Consider the following 18,819-nt stretch of genomic DNA (forward strand, 5'->3'; position numbering starts at 1 on the left):
CCTCCGGTTCTAAATAGATCGCCGCTCAGGTCTATTTTTAATGTCATTGAACAATTCAAATTAATGTTCCTAATAATCTGAGATGTTGTAATCAACTTTATTGAAATTATTTAAAAGTTTGAAAAGTTAAGTAAATCAAGTTCGCATAGCATATTTAAGTATTGTATTTATTCATATTTGTTCAAGTAATTGGAGCAAACAAAATAACTGCTCATACTGAGAGTCACTTCAAGTACTCACAAATTTCTATGCTGCCAATCGCACAGGATTTTTTTTTGTCTGCTGAATTGCTTTTATTCTCTCCGCGTGTCTCTATATAATAACAACGTCTCTACTAATACCTACAATCCAAAGCTCGAATTCTGAATCCAATCTTCAAATAATTCTCAATCGAAGTTTCAAAATTAATTAAACAATTTCAAACTCTTAGTACAATCGCCCAATTGGAATCAACCACACTTATCGCTAATACTTTAATCTAATTTGGGGAGGTTTTGTTCCAAACATGACAAATTTTATAAAAGCCACGTGGTCTCTGAATGCCCCCCAAGCGGTGCGCGTGTGTTTGAGTTTGAGAGATTATCTTCGTGGTCGGTATCGGATTATCGCCAAACTGGACAAATGATAGTATTTTTATGTTTATCTTTTACGCAACCGTAGCATAGAGTAACAATGGATCTTAGTGGTGAGAATTGATAATGAGTCTCATGGGCGGTTCGGAGGTTGAAAAACATTGCTGTACGGTTTTTTATATTTAAGTATTTTAGCTATCAAAAATATTCAATCCAAACCCAGGCAAATTAAGTTGTTCACCCTTCCTTACCCCAATGTGACCCATTATTACCCCCCTGATGACGGCATATATTTTCATACGCGGGTGAGCCACAGAGAACGCCGGCGCATGATGATGATGTCTAAAGCGTGGCTGATTCGGTCCCATTCTATTTGTATAGGTTGAGTGAAATCTTCACATAAATGATTAAAGCTGAGTCAAAGGGATTAAGGATTAAGAGATAGTGGAAACGTCGATTTACACAATTTTTAATCAATTATTCGTGGCGAATACAGAGTAAGCACTGACGCAATTATTTATTGTTTTGTTAGTAACCAAGAGCGTGCAAATTAAATTTCTGTTTCAAAGACCATATGAGCTAGCAAAGTGCAAATAAAGGTGCCCTCTTTATCCGTGTGGTAAGACGCGCGGCTACAAAGCAAGACCATGCTGAGGGTGGCTGGGTTCGATTCCCGGTGCCGGTCTAGGCAATTTTCGGATTGGAAATTGTCTCGACTTCCCTGGGCATAAAAGTATCATCGTGTTAGCCTTATGATATACGAATGCAAAAATGGGAACCTGGCTTAGAAACCTCGCAGTTAATAACTGTGGAAGTGCTTAATGAACATTAAGCTGCGAGGCGGCTCTGTCCCAGTGTGGGGACGTAATGCCAATAAGAAGAAAAAAGTGCAAATAATGAAAATTCGCCTATTTTCAGCAAAACTAAACTGAAATATCTCCTTCATGTTAAAGCCTATATTTATGCTGAAAACACATGAAATTTGAAAAAATCAATATTTGATATTCAAATAAAAAAGATTCGTTCACCTGCATATAAAAATGTAGTAAAAAAAGCACATAAGAGGATGAAACAAATGGTTTTTCGCAGTGATCCCCAGTATTTTGAACGTTTTTGTTTCTTAAGATTGATGTTCACTCAATAGAAATAAGCTTTTATGTTACAACTTGGTACTTTGACGAAAGCTTATAAGTGTATCTACCAGCTAAGAGTATTACACAATCTTTCGTATGACATTGTCACCAGAAGGCGTTGGAGAAAAAATATTTTAGTTACCAGATGAAGATTGTCGCTGTCGTCGCTGTCCGGAACATCTGGCGAGGATATGGGAGCTAAATGTCAACGAAGGAAAATCCATACGATTTGACAGCTTGATACCCAACATGTTTCGGACAGCAGAACAAAGGGAACCGAAGCGACAATCTTTATCTAGTGACTAAAATATCTTTTCGTTGGAGTGAAATGTCATACTCGAAGGATTACGACGCTAGCGCCTCTAGTTGTGAACGCGCAATCAATCAAATTCAAACGTTGTAGTTATGGTCGATGATAATCCCTCTAGTGTTATGTCTGTGCTTTTAGCCTTTCTCATACACTGAGTGTATGTAAAGGCTACTATACTGCCCACAATCGCATATTTATCCCATAAGGAAATCCAGCAAAGATGGGACTGACATGCGATCATAGGCACTTCAAAACCGATACTTTGTATTACTAATCATTTAGGTAAGAATCCTAAAAAGGGGGGTAATCCTCCTAATGATAATAAATTTAAAAATAAAAAAAAATTAATAGAATAATTTATTGAATGAAAATTAAAAATTTGGTTAAAATAAAGTAGTTTTTAGGTTGTAAAATAATAAAATAATAGATATTGACTAAATTGAGTATAAAATAAAATATATTAAGCATGAGCATGATGACCGTGCATTTGGTTAGTTGCTACTCCGTGATCATTGGCGCAACTACAGGGTGGCTAGGGGGGGGGCTATAGCCCCACCTAGAATCAAGTTAGCCCCCTAGAATTCCTACGACTTTGCATGAGTATGGCACATATCTAGCGCTCTGATCATATCTGGGCGTAACTGCAAATAATGAATTCTTATCATCTCTCTCTACAGTGAGTTGAATATATTTTATCATGTTTTCTAACTTCGAAAAATTGATATACATATCTTGGGTTAGGAATGCTAAACACGAAGGATATTACGCTCCCGTTATTCTCAGCCATACATATGGTTGCTTAAGGTGAATTGCGTACGAATCTAATTTCTAAAGTAAATTACACTTCCGGAGGCACATAACGCCAAACCACAACTCGTTTTCAGTACGCACAAACAAGTTTTTTAGATGTGCTTATCACCTATGCATTGAAATTTGTGCTGCCGAAATGAGAAATGAGCCAAGGTGAGAGATAGGACGGGCATGGTTACAGTCATTTTGGGACTCTGTCGAGAAAAATGTTGGAGTTGGAACAGTATTTTCATGCTGATTCAATGCTGATTGAATAAATAATAGAAGTAACAGACTAACAGAACAAATACAAAAGGTGAGATTATGATTGAATAAAGAAAATTCAAGTAACATAATAAACTACCTGTAATATTTAGACAACATGAAAAAGACAATTGTTCAACTTGAGCAGGAGACACTGGATGCTTAGGTTACTAAAGAATTTCTAACAAATCTTGACTTTTATTTATCAGCAAATCATCAACTCTTTAAGATTTTTATGGTTACATTGCGTTGCATTGCATTGCAAGTTTTTTTTTTTGCAAAGTGTGCCTATGACCTCTAGCTTTCCAACATAATCCTTAAAGATGGCATTCTTGAAAGGATTGTCAAGAAAAACCTTTCGATATTGTGATAGCTGAGTACAACGTATCGTATGCCTGTCGCCGTCGCACCCCCCTTCCTCCCTCTAAATTGTGGAAAGATTTAACGGGTACTGAAATGAATTCACTCAAATATGTGCACTTTACGATCCAATCATATACAGAAATAGGTGGTTGAAATTCAAAAGATTCCCAAAACTTATTAGGGCATCCAGGATCCATCCCTAGTCGCACAATTCAGGTCAATTTTGTTGTAGCAACTCCAATGCAACTGGATTTGGTCGCATATGAGTCACAGTGACTGGTATATGACAAGTGTGCTACTCGGGATAATATATGAAAGTTCAAAACAACTCGAAACATTTCGGGCGCAAAAATTCTTCTTGAAATCCTTCTAGAAGCTCCCCTGGGAACTTCTGAATTCATCCGGAAAGTTATCCACAAATTCCTCTGAAAATCGTTCGAAAATCCTTCTCATGGAATTGTAATTCCTCCTTATCTAGAAACCCCCCACTAATTTTTTTAGGAAATTCACGAGGAAATTCCTTGAAGATTTCTTTTCTTCTCTCCAAGATTTACTCCTAGATATTTCTTCGGCTATTCTCTCTTCAGGAAGAATTCGGAATTTTCTTCAGGAATGAATTCGAGAGTTCCGTCAAGAATACATACGGAATTTCTTCCCAAAATTCTCTCAGAAGTTTCTTCCAATTTAGAATTCTTTTCGCAATTACTTCAGAATATCCTTCAAGAAATCCTCTAGAAATATCTTCATTAATTTCTCCTGGAATTCGTCCAAGTATCCCCAGAACAGGTACAGGTATTTTTTCGGGAGTTTCTTCAGGTACTTCTCCAGGAATTCCTTCAGGAATTTCTCCAGAAGATTTTCCGCGGAAGTGTACTAGAATTCCTTCCGGACTTCACTCGGAATTTACTCGGATATCTGCCAAGAGTTCTTCCAGAAATTTCTTCGGAACAATCCACAGGGATTTTCTTCAGCAATTCATCTGGGAATACTTTCAGGTTTTCATCTGGGAGTTTCTGCATTAATTCCTCCTGGTATTTTTCTGGGAATTCCTTCAGATATTTTTTCGGAAATTCCTTTAGGAACTTCTCTAAGAATTATTTCAGGACTTCCATGTTGGAATTCCTCCGGAAGTGCTTGTAGGAGTTCCTCCGGGAGTTCTTCCAGGAGTTTTTCCAAGAAATTCTCCGGTAATACCTCCAGGAATTTCACAGGGAATTCCTGGACGATATTTGGCAGGAATTTCACGGGAAATGGGATTTCGGAAGTTCCTTCAGAAATATTATTTCTCTTCCTCTAGGGTATTCCACCGGATGTTCCTCTGAAGTTCCACCAGTAGTTCCTTCGGGAATTGAATCAGGCTTTCTTCCAGGAATTCATTTAGCATTTCTTAAGGCATTTATCTACAAATTCCTCCAGAAGTTCCTCGGAGAATTTCTCTGGGAGTTCTTACGGGAATTCCTCCGGGAGGTTCTTTTAAGAATTCTTCCAGGAGTTCCTCCTGGAATTCTTACGGAAGTTCCTTTGGGAGTTCATCCTAGAATTCTTACGAGATTTCCTCCAGGATTTTCTCCGGAAATTCTTCCTGCAGTTCTTCAATAAATTCCTCCAGAAGTTCCACCGGCAGTTGCTCCGAGAATTCCTCTGATAATTTCTCCGAAAATTCCTATAGAAAATCCCCCGGGAGTTCCTCCGGAAATTACTCTGGGAGTTCCTTTTCAGAGAAACACCCGGAGAAACTGCCGGTGAAACTCCCGGAGCGATTCTCGTAGAAACTGCTGGTGGATCTCTCGGAGGAATTCCCGAAGGAACTGCCGGAGGAGCTCCCGTAAGATCTCCCGTAAGAACTCCCGGAGGCATTTCAGGAGGAACTCCTAGAAGAATTTCCAGCTTAATTTCTGAAGAAAGCCTAAATGATTTCCTGATAAAAGCCTGAATAATTTCCTGGAATAGCTTCTGGTGGAACTCCCGGAGGAATTTCCGGAGAAACTCCCGGATGAATTGCTGGTGGAATTCCCGGAGGAACTCTCGAAGGAATTTTCTGGAAGAATTTCTGAAGAAACTCCCGGGAGAATTTTCAAAGGAACCCCGGGGAAACTACCAGAAGCATTCTCGGAAACATGAGAATTCATCTTATAGACAAATCTCGTCTAGCTGAAACCTTTGTTGGGGTTTGTAACTGGACCATCATCATCATCAGAGGACCTCCCGGAGAATTCCCTGAGGAGCTCACAGAGAAATTCTCGGAGGTCTGGTGGAAAATCTATATAAATTCCTGAAGAAGCCTAAATAAATTCCAATTCTGCCGAAATTCCCGGAAGAATTTTCAGAGGAACTGCCGATAGAACTACCGGAATAATTCTCGAAGGAAATCTTAGAGAAATTCTTGGTGGAAATGTCGGTGGAAACCTGGAAGAATTCCAGGAGCAATTTTCGGAGAAACTCCTGGAGGATCTCCCAGTGGAATTCTTTCAGGATTTCATTGCGAATTAATCTAGGAATTCCTCCGAAAATTCCATTGTTGATTTCATTTTCGGTATAATTTCTGTATAAATTTCCGGTGGAATTCCTGGAGAAATTCTTTGAAATTTTCACAAGAAATTATTCGAAACAATTCACGGAAAATTTTATGGAATTTACACAAGAAATTCGAAGATTTTTCGTGAAATTCTCAGGAATGTTTACTAGCAGTTCTGCGGAATTTCCACGGAATATTCTTATTCTTAAAAATTATGGGAAACAGCACGAAATTATTTGAATTATTGCAGGGAATTCTGCAGAACTTATAAAGAAGTTCGTGAAGATTTTCTTGGAGTAAATAATGGTGGAATTTTCGGATCAATTCCCGGCAAAATTTATGGTGGAATTCCTGAAGATACTGCCGAAGAAGTTGCTGGAGGCATTCCTAAAGAATCCCTGATAGAATTTCGGATAGAATGCCAGGAGCAATTGTCGAAGGAATTCCTGGAGAAAGCTTGCATATTGATTTTTCTGCTTTTATAAAACTACTATAAAACTATGATTTAGAAGACCAAAAAAGTAGCCCCCCCCTTCTCGAAATCCTGACTACGCCCATGAAAGCAGACATTTTGAAGGCATTTCTTTCTGCAGATTTCTGTGGTAAAGTATTCAAGCGATGTTGCTGCTATTTCCAGAAAACTTTGAATTTTCAATTATCTTGATAATCCGAAAAAAAAATCACAATTCTTGAAATCCGAAAAAAGCTCGGTAAACCCTGAAGTTTCAATGAGAGGTAACTAAAATGTAAAAAGACAGGAACACCGTCTTCGACCAGAGGTCGTACAGACTGAGCGCTTAACACTTAGCATGAGACAACGGACAGGACACAACACCCAGTGGACCAGTGAAGAATTTTTCGATCACGAAAAGTTTCCTCCGTACCGGATCGAACACATACTCCCTAGCACATGCGTCTAGACGATTGACGTCGCTAACCACACGGCCATGAAACCCACAATATCTTGAAATTATTTCTTATAGATATGTAAAACTCGAAAGTCTTATGTATCTAAAGCTCTTATGTTTTTTACGTATCAAAGTTATTGGAAATCCCACGACATTTCTAGATTTTTATGTCAGAGTCGTCACTGGATGTATTGAAATAGCTGTTTGGTAGGCCAACTTGCGGACAGTTGAACGAAAACAATAACTTTTTTGTGTTTGGCTGTAAGAATAGAAAAATTTAGCCCCCCCTAGATTTTTTCCTTAGTTACGCCAATGTCCGTGATTGACCAGAACAATCGCAATTACACAAGGAACCAATGGATGGAATCATGGGATTTGCACTCCAACCTCAATGTGCACAGTCCGAGAGCTCTAGTATTTTAAAGGTCGATAACAGCGCTGGCCATGGATACGTTTGCGGCGTTTGACAGTTTTCCCATGGGAAATGTGTCAAACGCTACGCAAACATATGCTATGTGCGAGGCTCTTAACCAGTTACCTGTAGGAACTAGTCAAGTTGTTGGTTTAGAATAGCAGATGAAAACAGAACGAAAGCCCATTTCCAGCTCTAGAGGGATTGACGCAGAAGTGGCAGCCATATGACCACCAAGCCCGTTACTAAATTGAGTATAAAATAAAATCTATTTATCATAGTAATCCATTATGTATTATAGCAGTGAGTGTTTATCTTAAATAATTAATTGATGAAAAACCTAATAATTTACATGATTTGAAATTTGATTTAATCTTCTTAAGCTCCAATGATTATAGACAAAATTATTGAAGTTATTAAAAAATCACGATTTAAATTATAAGAAATTGGTTTTGACGGTGCATTTTTTGTTATGTTATTAAAATTAAAAGATTATTAAAGCATGAGCATGAGCATGAGCATGATGACCGTACACTTCGTAGTTGCTACTCCGTGATTGATCAGAGCAATCGAAATTGCACAAGGAACCAGTGGGTGGGGCATGGGATTTGCTTTCCAACCTCAATGTGCACAATTCGAGGGCTCTAGAAATTAAATGATCAATAACGGCGCCGGCCACGTCCTCACGGTCTATCGGGGATGGGAAGGAATATTAGTGTGTGACAATCGTTGTTTCTAGAGACCGTGTATACCTCTGCATCTCCACGATTGTCACAGGAAGGATTTTTGCGAGTAGGGATGGGTAGGGAAAACAGTTACATAGGTCTGGATTCACTTTGGTATGTGATACGATCTATGCAACTCCACACCTATATAAACACTATCTAATACAATATACCCCCGCTGGTCCGATAAATGTATGGCCGGACTATCGAGGTTCCTCCCGTTAATCCGACCGTCAAATCCATACAAAAAAACCAAAACAATGTGTATAATGTGTTCAAACAAGTGTTGATACTTTTTAATCCGGAAAATTCCGAATCAGCGAGATCCGGACTAACGAGTCGTCGGATTAGCGAGGTCCGGACAAACGGGGGGATACTGTATGTACATAGCACACACGCCTATCAATGAATAAGAAATCCTAACATTAATGCCTTTTTTGATAAATAATAACAATGATAACAAAAAATGTCTGCTTGCTTTTCGAGGACTCCGACGGGCTATGTTATTTTGGTGCTACTATAAAACCGTAAATTTGCGTCATTGCATTTCTATCAGTGACTCACTCATACATCAGTCCTCGATTTCTACACTAATAAAAATCCACACATTTTTATTGGCAAAAATCTAAAGAAATTTACAAATAAATTTTATGTGTACTTTAATAACCACCCGCTATGGGAAAATTCACATAAAGGTTATTAGTTAATAAGGGTTATGTGTGATTTCACATATATGTTATGCGAACTCACATAGCCATTATGTGGGAAATGCTATAGTCAAAATTTATGTGTGCCGCACATAATGGATATGATTGGATTTTTGTCAGTGTAGTATACAAGCCATTATATATTCATCAGTACATAGGAAAAAAAAAAATCTCTGGCATGCTACGGGCTGGATTTTTTAGTTCAATTTTGGTAGTCATTCTTGGCGTCATAGAATTTATTCGGCTTACTATTCAAAGGTAAATTTTCAAGTTCTCCAAGACTATACATTGCTTTTAAGATGGAGCAGATTGTGGATGGAAGTGGAAATCGTTTCTGGTTAATGAAGATTCCTGGAGATGGGGATTGCCTTTTCGGCTCAATCGTTCATCAGGTTTATGGAATATCCCCCAAGCATCATCTATTCAAGTCGTACAGTCAGCAGGCACCTGGGACCCTCCTTAGCCGTGCGGTAAGATGCGCGGCTACAAAGCAAGACCATGCTGAGGGTGGCTGGGTTCGATTCCCGGTGCCGGTCTAGATAATTTTCGGCTTGGAAATTGTCTCGACTTCCCTGGGCATAAAAGTATGATCGTGCTAGCCTCATGATATACGAATGCATAAATGGTAACTTGGCTTAGAAACCTCGCGGTTAATAACTGTGGAAGTGCCTTATGAACACTAAGCTGCTAGGCGGCAATGTCCCAGTGGGGGATGTAATGCTAACGAAGAAGAAGAAGAAGTCAGCAGGCACGTTTAGCTGCTGTTGCGGAGATTCGGAATAATCTACCGTATTACTACGATCAGCTAGCTTTCCATGCTGCAGACGAGTTTGTGGAGTATTGCCCTATCGACGATAAAGTGGACATGTTTCTGAACAAGCTGGAGATTAGCGAATTCTGGGGAGGTGAAGAGTCAATTTCAGCCCTCGCTACTGTTTACCAAGTGATAATTATTGTTCATCAAGAGGGCTCTAAACTCGAGTTCCGACCTGCATATTCCGAAGTAGTTGACCTTCCCCGCCATAATATTTACTATCGAGGTTTCGCTTTGCAAGAAAACAGCCGTCCGGATTGTCTTATAGAATCAGCGAAAACTCATTATGACAGTGTGATGTGTATTCGGGAAGCAGGACCCCGGTTGGACACTGGTGGAGGTACAATTCAAGAGATACCGAGCTTCAGCTATCCAGTACAGGTATTTTTCCTTCTTTTTATTAATTGTGTTGAATGCGTGATTACATTTTACTTACATACACAGGTGAAATGGTTCCGTGACAGTCATGACGCTCTGTTCCTCTCAATCATTCATCAACTAATAAGAGTTGATACTCCCTCTGAGACTTTGTTCCTGTTCCGTTGCTTAGTAGCTGATGAGATAGATCATCGCTCGTTGGACTTTCTTTCTTCCTGTGGTGTACCCTATGCATGCTTGAAGGACGTGAATGACTTCTCTTTTCGGCTGAGAATTGGGAGACACGATGGAGGAAAAGCTTCTCTAGTTATTCTGGCAGACCTGCTCAACATTAGGATATTTGTGCATAACACCCAAGAAGAGAGTTCCCTGCAATTCGATCCTTCATTAACAGTCTCTACTGTGACCATTCATATCGTAGAAGATTCAAGTCAACTTTCATCATCCTTCGGGAGCATTTTTTCAACACATGAATTTTCATCACGTCGGCGATGTTCGCCGCATCCAATAGCTATCGCACAAAAGGCCTCTCGAAAAGAGTTGACAGACTCTCAGGTAACCGAAGTTGCTTCTATTGTTGTGAACCCACAGCAAGGTTTACGATTTGCGTCCTTTAATGTTAATGGGTGCCGTAATGAAAGAAAACGCGAGGACATTGATTCTCTCCTATTATTCCATGATGTACACGTGGCAGTTTTACAGGAAGTAAATCTGGATTGTTCATACGCTATATCTTCTAATTATTTTTGGAACATGGGAGAGCAGACTTGTAATCAGAAACGAGGACTGGCAATTTTAGTGCGTCGTGGCTTGAATGCGAGCGTCAAAAGAAGTAACTTTTCTAGCGTCAATATTCACCCGAGCAGCACAAGTCAGACAAACCTGGTTGCAGCAACTTGATTGTGACTAAATCTGGTCACATATGAGTTGCAGTAACCTATGTGTAATATGTGTGCTGCTAGGGCAGCATGTTGAGCTTCAGGTATGTACGCCCTACAGTGTAATTTCCATTCCATTAGCTATGTCATTGTAGGTCGATTCATTTCGGAGTATTGATGTTTTGAACGTTCACGGGCCTAATCGGAATGGAGATCGTTTTTATGCCGAATTAGGTGCACTTCTCGGAAAGTTATCCGGAACTCAAAATCTGGTGATCGCTGGAGATTTTAATAGTCATTTGTCATGCCACAACTTGTCAACTGCTGAGTCGAAGCTCATTGGAAAGTTTGCTGGACACGATCAATTTAACGACAATGGACTGCAGATGAAGCTATTTCTTTGTTTGAATAATTTCGCTGTACGGACAACTCAGATTAATTCAAATGAAAGTTTCAGATGGACATGGTCCAATGGAAACGTCAGGAGTCAAGTGGATCACATCTTAACGCACCTTGATTCGGGCTTGTATATCAAGCGTTTGAGAGCTTTGTTGTCTTCAAAAATTTCAACTGATCACAAGTTACTTCTTTGTAATATTGTGGAGAATCATTCAAAGTTTCAACCTGCTGCTAAGTCTTCTAACAAGGTTGCGTCAAGGCGAAAAGGTAATGTGAATCCCGCTTTGCTGAAGCTCCCTGAAGTTCAGAAGAGGTATCAAGAAAAGCTTAGTTTGGACAATGCTGAGTTCGAATCAAGTGTTACCGTGGACGAAACTTGGGATAAATTAAAAGATAAAGTACAAACCTCAGCCGCCGCTGTTCTCTCAAAACCTTCATTTATGCCTCCCGATCGACGATGTCGAAGAGCTTTTGCTACTGTAAAGAAATATTTGTTCTGGACAAAACGTTCAAGTCATCCCAAATGGAAATATAAACTTGCTGATGCCCAGGAGTTTTTGCGAAAGATGATTCGTGGGTACGAAGAAGAAGAAGTTGAGAACTTTTTCAAGAATTTGTCTCAGTATCAGTTATCAGTTATCTGAAGAGATACAAAAAGAAGCGATCGTACCGAGCACCATTGCCTTCTATTCGATTGAGCGATTGGATTGTCGATGGCGATTCATCTTTTATTCCGAATCCGATGCAAGAATCAGTAGAACCCGATTCGGTTTCGGCACCAACTTTGCAAGAAATACAGGAAATTGTCAGCAGAATGAAGAATGGGAAGACACCTGGAGTAGATGCGATGGACGCGGAATTTTTTAAGTATTGCGACGATCGTACTATCAGTGAGCTGCATGCGCTGTTGCTGAAGGTGTGGACGGAAAATAGATTGCCGACTGAGTGGAAGCACGTATTGGTGGTACCGATTCCAAAGATCAGAAGACCAAAGTCCATTGATGATTACCGTCGTATATGCTTAAGCTGTACAGCGTACAAGGTATACGCTGCTTGGATATTAGGTAAACTGCAACATACGATTCCTCCTTCAAGCAGCATTTTTACCGGGGAGGTCGACAGTGGATCACCTTCATGTCCTTCAGCGAATATTGCAGGAGCGTTGGAACGGAGGTAAACCCACATTATTGATGTCCCTCGATATAGAAAAGGCCTTTGATCAGGTATCTTTGGATGCCTTGCCTTCGATATTGAGAGGTATGAGTGTTAAGATTTTTAGATAAAAAAAAAGAACCCGCGATATTAATAACCTAACATTATAGGCAAAGGCGTGTCGACACGTCTTATTAATCGAATTCTGGAGTGTTTAACTGGAGAACAGCAGCAGGTGTTATGGAAAGGACAGCTGACGAGACCTTTCCAACGGAAGCGTGGAATAAAGCAAGGGTGTCCGCTATCTCCCTTTTTGTTCAATTTAGTGATGGAAGCAGTATTGGAGTCAGTGGCCGATGAGGTGGATGGGCTACGTTTGAATCAGGATGGCCAACTTACTCTTCCTATGATACTCGCTTTTGCTGACGACCTTATTATTATAGTGGAGCGAATTGAAGATTTGGAGCTAATTCTGCAAAAAATAAGGGAGTTTTTGGGTTATGTTGGTCTGAGATTGAATGACGCAAAATGCAAAGTCTTGATTCGGGAGCCGGGCGGTGATGCAGTGGAAGAAGTCGAAATAGATGGAAAGTTATACAAGACTACAGAACCCCTTCGCTACCTTGGAATTTACCTCACTGCTCGACTTGAACGACCAAAAACAGTTCGAACGCGTTGCCGGAATGCTGTTCAAATTTCCAGGGTTATATTAGATTTTTTGAAGAGGTTCCGACCGTCTTGGCAGATTGGACGTATCATGTACGAATCCGTTGTTGCACCTGCTATGCTTTATGGCACGCAGGTAGCGGTGCTAACTAAATATAGTCGAAAGTCAATAAGGGGATATGAGCGACAGGTGGTGCAAAGTATGTCAAGTTTGTGCCACAACACTGATGGTTCTACGCTACCTATTTCTATCAACAAACTATTGAATAAAAAACGAATCACTAAAAAAATTCGAATTTACCAGATGCGCTGATGGGGTCACGTTCGACGCCGAAGTCCATCGCATCCACTACGTTGCGCTGCTCGATTGAGGCCCTCTAAACTACGGGCGTGTAGACCTAGTTTTACATGGTGGGACAGCATACATCAGACCATGCAGCGGTTCGGTGATCTTACTTATGATGAATGGAAAGACCTTGCTAGAGACAAAAACAGATTTCATCAGAAATTGAATCAGATTTATGAATATGAAGAGTCCGATGCTAGTGATTGGGGTACATACTGGATTAAATAAGTATTTTATTTTGAAGTAATGTACCTTTTTATTGCAGAGTCTATTCCCGAGTAAGAATGATAGCCGGGAGGCTAGGGAGGCATTATCGTCAGCTAAAGTCATACATCTCTTAAGAAATTTTATTTCATTCATTTTAAACGAACGGTTGTAAAACTATTAACGTTAATAAATTGAACTACCCTTTGTCATCCTCGAAAAGCAAACCAACTTCATCGTTACGACGATGTGTAACCTAAAGATATGTGGAGCAAATGCATACCCAATGGAGGCAACCTGATTTCAATATAATCTCTCGAAACTATATCCTGTATTTATTTATCTTTTTCCCTTTAATGCAATATTTTCTTCTATGACATCCGCATACCACTACGGAAGAGACGTATTTTAGATTCCGTTTGTTAATTCCTTTTATGGTAATTGTACTTTTTATTGATTTTCTAAGCCGTAAGTACTTCAAACAGCTTTCTGTATTAGAACTTTTAACTTACCTTAAGCGGCTGCGTGATTTACAAGTATCCGTCGTAAAATGTATTTGTTTATTCAGTTGCCTCCACTGTTGGTGCATCTTACTTATTTCTCCAATACAGTTATTGAATTCCAATAAGAAACACTGTTCCTCATATGGTTAACCTAATATTTCCGCCATATGATCATTGATTCATACTCGTTCGCTCATTCACATATTGACAGCAGTACGAACGCCATTCATATTACCTGCATATTAGCGACGTTAAGAAATTATCGTACAATAAAAACCTTTATAACATCAGCATTTAATTTAATTCCACAAATACGGCCCGATTTATGCAAAGCAACAGCATAATTCGCGCTCCTACCAATAATTCTCACCCGAAAACAATTATGCGGAGTTCCCGAAAGTTCACGGAACATTGCCTTATAATATATACTTTGACCATCACAATCACACTCTTTCCACACATATAACCTAAGGGCACTCGCAAATTGGGGCAGAACTCAGTCTATGTGAAGGAACAATATCAAATAGTCGAAATATTGAGCTGAAAGAAGAAATTGGAGGGACTTATTGGAAGTGTAATGAATATTATAAGTCTAGTGTATATGGAATGTGTAGTTATAATAATGTATTAAATAAATTCTGGGCTTGGATCACAGAATTTGATTTTCGGTATGACTCAGGATGTTTTCAGACTAAACATTCTTGGCAGGCACAACATATTTATTGGTTCTCTCGCACAAAATCCAAATTCCAAATAAATAAGCAAATAGAAGTTTTTTTTTCCTGAAAGCTTGATAACACACTGCAGGTGGAAAAAAAACTGTTCATAATAATAGTGGAGTAAAATGTGCTACCAGCTAACCCATACATGTACTTAGCCCCTTGTGTGATGTATGTGTTTATGTAAGGCCGTTACAAATATTTAATTTAAATTATGTCCTATTGGTCTCCGAAAGGTCAAGGGGGAGTGATAATAAAAAATAAATATTAAAATGGAAAAAATCAATAAAACTCCTCGGATTTGTGAAAGAATATTTTGAAAATTCTCAAAATCATCCAAATTTTTTGTTGTTGCCCCCTCAAAATATAATTTTTGGGCAAAAAAGCCGAGGGGGGGGGGACATAATTGTTTTTAAATATTTGTATCGGCCTAATTAGCCCCCATCCTAGCCTGAGTCCTGCCCACCATGCGGTTCCACTTGGCTGTAAGGGTCAATTTTTATATCACTCAACATACTGCTGTAAGATTTGCTTTATTGTGTGATCGGTATAAAATAACAAATCACCGATTCACGGAGAATCGAAAGTAGCCAATATTTAAAATATACATAAGAAAAGTGTGATCCTGTACACCTCCGGTGGTGCAAAGGGCCGACTTGAAAGATCTCCATCCTGAGCGTTGCCCGGCTATCGCTTTAACCTGTTGCCAGGTTAGATTTCGGTCGACTTCTTTTATTTCTTTATTGAGGCTTCGCCGCCATGAGCCTCTGGGTCTGCCTCTGCTGCGATGTCCCGCTGGGTTCCAGTCTAATGCTTGTTTACAGATTTCGTTTCCGCCCCTACGTAGAGTGTGGCCGACCCACCCCCACTTCCGATCCCGAATTTCTGTTGCTATCGGCCTCTGGTGACAACGACGATGGAGCTCATTGTTTGAGATCCAGTTGTGAGGCCACCAGGCCCGAATTATATACCGCAGGCATCTGTTAATGAACACCTGCAGCCGTTGAGTGTTCTCCACTGATACACACCATGTTTCGCTAGCGTATAACAGCACAGATTTCACGTTAGAGTTGAAAATTCGTATTTTGGTGCGTTCACTTATCTGCCTGTTTTTCCAGATATTTCTTAAACTCGCAAAGGCAGCCCTTGCTTTCTTGATCCGTGCGCCTATGTCGATCTTGGTACCGCCGTCCGACGCCATTTGGCTACCAAGATATTGGAAGCTTTCAACATTCTCCACTGGTTGCCCGGCTACTGTGAAACTGGAAGGAGTCGCCGTGTTTACATCCAACGATTTGGTTTTGTTGACGTTGATGACTAAACCTGCCGAAGAGGAGCGCTCGGCAAGGTCGTTGAGCTTACTCTGCATATCAGCGTGAAGATCAGCTTCAAAAAGGTTGTCTCGCTTCATCAATTGGATCAATAAATCTGGCTTCTGGCAAAATGCTGCTACCCATCGTTTCCTCCAGTGGATTCTTACCGCTCTGCATTCCGATTCACCTAGCCATCGTCCTCACTTTCCTCCTCAAACTTTTCTGCATTGGTGATTTTTTTCATGGCCATAACCGTTTGGTTCACACGACCCGCATGTAGCATCTGATCACTATATTCAGGAAAAAGCTTGAGAATCCGGAACAATTTTTTTGCACTTCCGAATGCCACCAAAGACAGTACTAAAGATAAAAAAAAACTTCACTCCACAAAATATCCGATTAGTTGAAAAAATATTTGATATCAAAATTAGGAGCAGAAAATATTTGCGTCAAATCGTGCATGTGGCACACTACCCTAAAATTAAAAGATTATTAAAGAGTATTAAGTTAAAAATAGTATTTTTGGAGAAACAAGAGCTTGTATTAAAAATATATTTGAGGCTACTTTCTGAAGATATTAAATTTCAAACCGAAGAATAGAATGCCCGTAGATCCATGGTGTTGTGTACCAATCAACACTGCTCGACGAATTGAGGTGGTGTCTGCGTGTTCGTGTGAATGTGTGTATATATGTATGTTCATGACCCTTGTGACTTATTATACGTGATCGCTAACTAGCTGCATTCAATGGGGATACTTACCCGCTTTGTTTCCTATTGAAAAGTGACTGGATCGGACTGTGGGCTGGAAAGTTATGGTCAAAATATTAAGGTACACTGGGGGAAGTGGAAAAATCGACTCGAAAAATTGGAATTGTACATACTTTACAGTTTTTACCACACCATAACATTGTGCAAGAATATACTTTGATGCCCACACTAATACTATATTAAAATTTGTATAATACATGCACTAACAAGGTTAACGCTTGAACTGTTGAAACGCCTGATCAATCCACCTATCGGTATTGATGCCTTTCACATGTTTTACATATGAAAAAAATCTATGAGAATGAAAAAAATAGCACTGGTAGGTGAATATATTTCATAATGCACATTCATTTATATTTTTAGCAAGTTTTGCAGTTGAATGCAATTTTTTGTGCGAACAAATTGGGTAAGGACAAGTGCTTAAAAATAGGAGATAATTTTGTACGTGTTTTGCGCACACACATACATAGAAACACGCACACACAGACATCATCTCAATTCGTTAAACTAAGTTGATTAGTTTATAACCCTGTAAGCCCCATTTTCCTATAAAAAGTTCATCTTTGGGGCGAATATATAGATTTTACGTACACTTAATGTTCGAGAAGGCAAAACCAGCCCTCCACTAGCTATTACGAGAATTCCTTGATACCTATTCCGTTAATCCAATGACATTATTCAACAAAAGATACTCAGAGCAATTACCGTTTTGATTTTTGTTATATGTAACTACTCATCACAATTGAAGGTCAAGGTAACATAGGTTTTCCACTTACCCCATCCCACTGGGTTAAGATGAAAAACAACTCCTACCTTTTGAATATTTTTCCATAAATTCTAAGCAACCAAAATGGTATGAATTACAGCACAGTTGGTGCAAAATTGACTGTTTTTGATAGCCCATTTTGATTGAATGCATTTAGATCATTTAAACTGGTTTTACACTAATTCAAACATGCACTATCGATTTTTCCTTTTCCACTTCCCCCAGTGTACCTTATACATAAGGACTGCTCATTAAAGTAAATGGACACCTTTTTATGAATGGTTTAAGGTTAAAACTTAACGAAAATTGGTAATTTACGCTTTGTGTGTAAGGACATTGTTTACTTTTGCAACACACCTAAACAATTTGGAAAAAAACCTTAGAAATTTCGAACGATAGGTCGGATCAGTTTATCAACTCGCAGATTAATTCTACACAAATGGCACAGTGCATTTTGATGGATGACGAGATATACGTCAAATTGGACAGAAGTACACTTCCAGGGCCACATTTTTTCAACGCTGAACAAAGGACAGATGTGCCTGATGACGTGCGATATTTCCAAACCGAAAAAATTGGGGAAAAGGTTTTGGTATGGCAAGCGAATTGCTCATGTGACTTAAAGAGTTCTCCGTATTTCACAAACAACGGTGAAAATTAAAGAAAATAATGTATCAAAAAACGACTTCTAACCATCTACCGAAAGCATACGGATCCTCCATTGTTTTGGCCGGATCTGGCATCGGCTCACTACGCTTCTGCTACGTTGGAGATGCTGAAGAAGGAAAAAGTCGATTTTGTCGAAAAATGCCAAAATCCACCAAACTGCCCTGAACTGCGTCCTATCGAAAGATACTGGGCAATAATTAAGCGGCATCTTAAGGAAGATGGAAGAGAAGCAAGCTCTGTTGACAGCTTCAAGAAAATTTGGTCTGCGGCACAACGAAAAGTTACGGAAGAAGTTGTGCAGAATCTAATGGGAGGTGTCAAGAAAAAAGTTCGAGCAAATATTCAAATATTCAAAATCACGTGAATTCGTTCATATGTATGTTGATTGTCATTTATATAAACAACCTTATGAATTTGTTGGAAAATAAACCTGTTCCTTTGAAAAAACAGGTGTCCACTTTCTTTAATGAACAGTCCTTATATTATGATGCACGAGAAAGGCATGGAGATTTTGAGATATGAGTTTTAATTTTCTTAGCAGGTA

This window comes from Armigeres subalbatus, chromosome 3 (assembly GCF_024139115.2).
Source record: "Armigeres subalbatus isolate Guangzhou_Male chromosome 3, GZ_Asu_2, whole genome shotgun sequence".
Lineage (NCBI taxonomy): Eukaryota > Metazoa > Arthropoda > Insecta > Diptera > Culicidae > Armigeres > Armigeres subalbatus.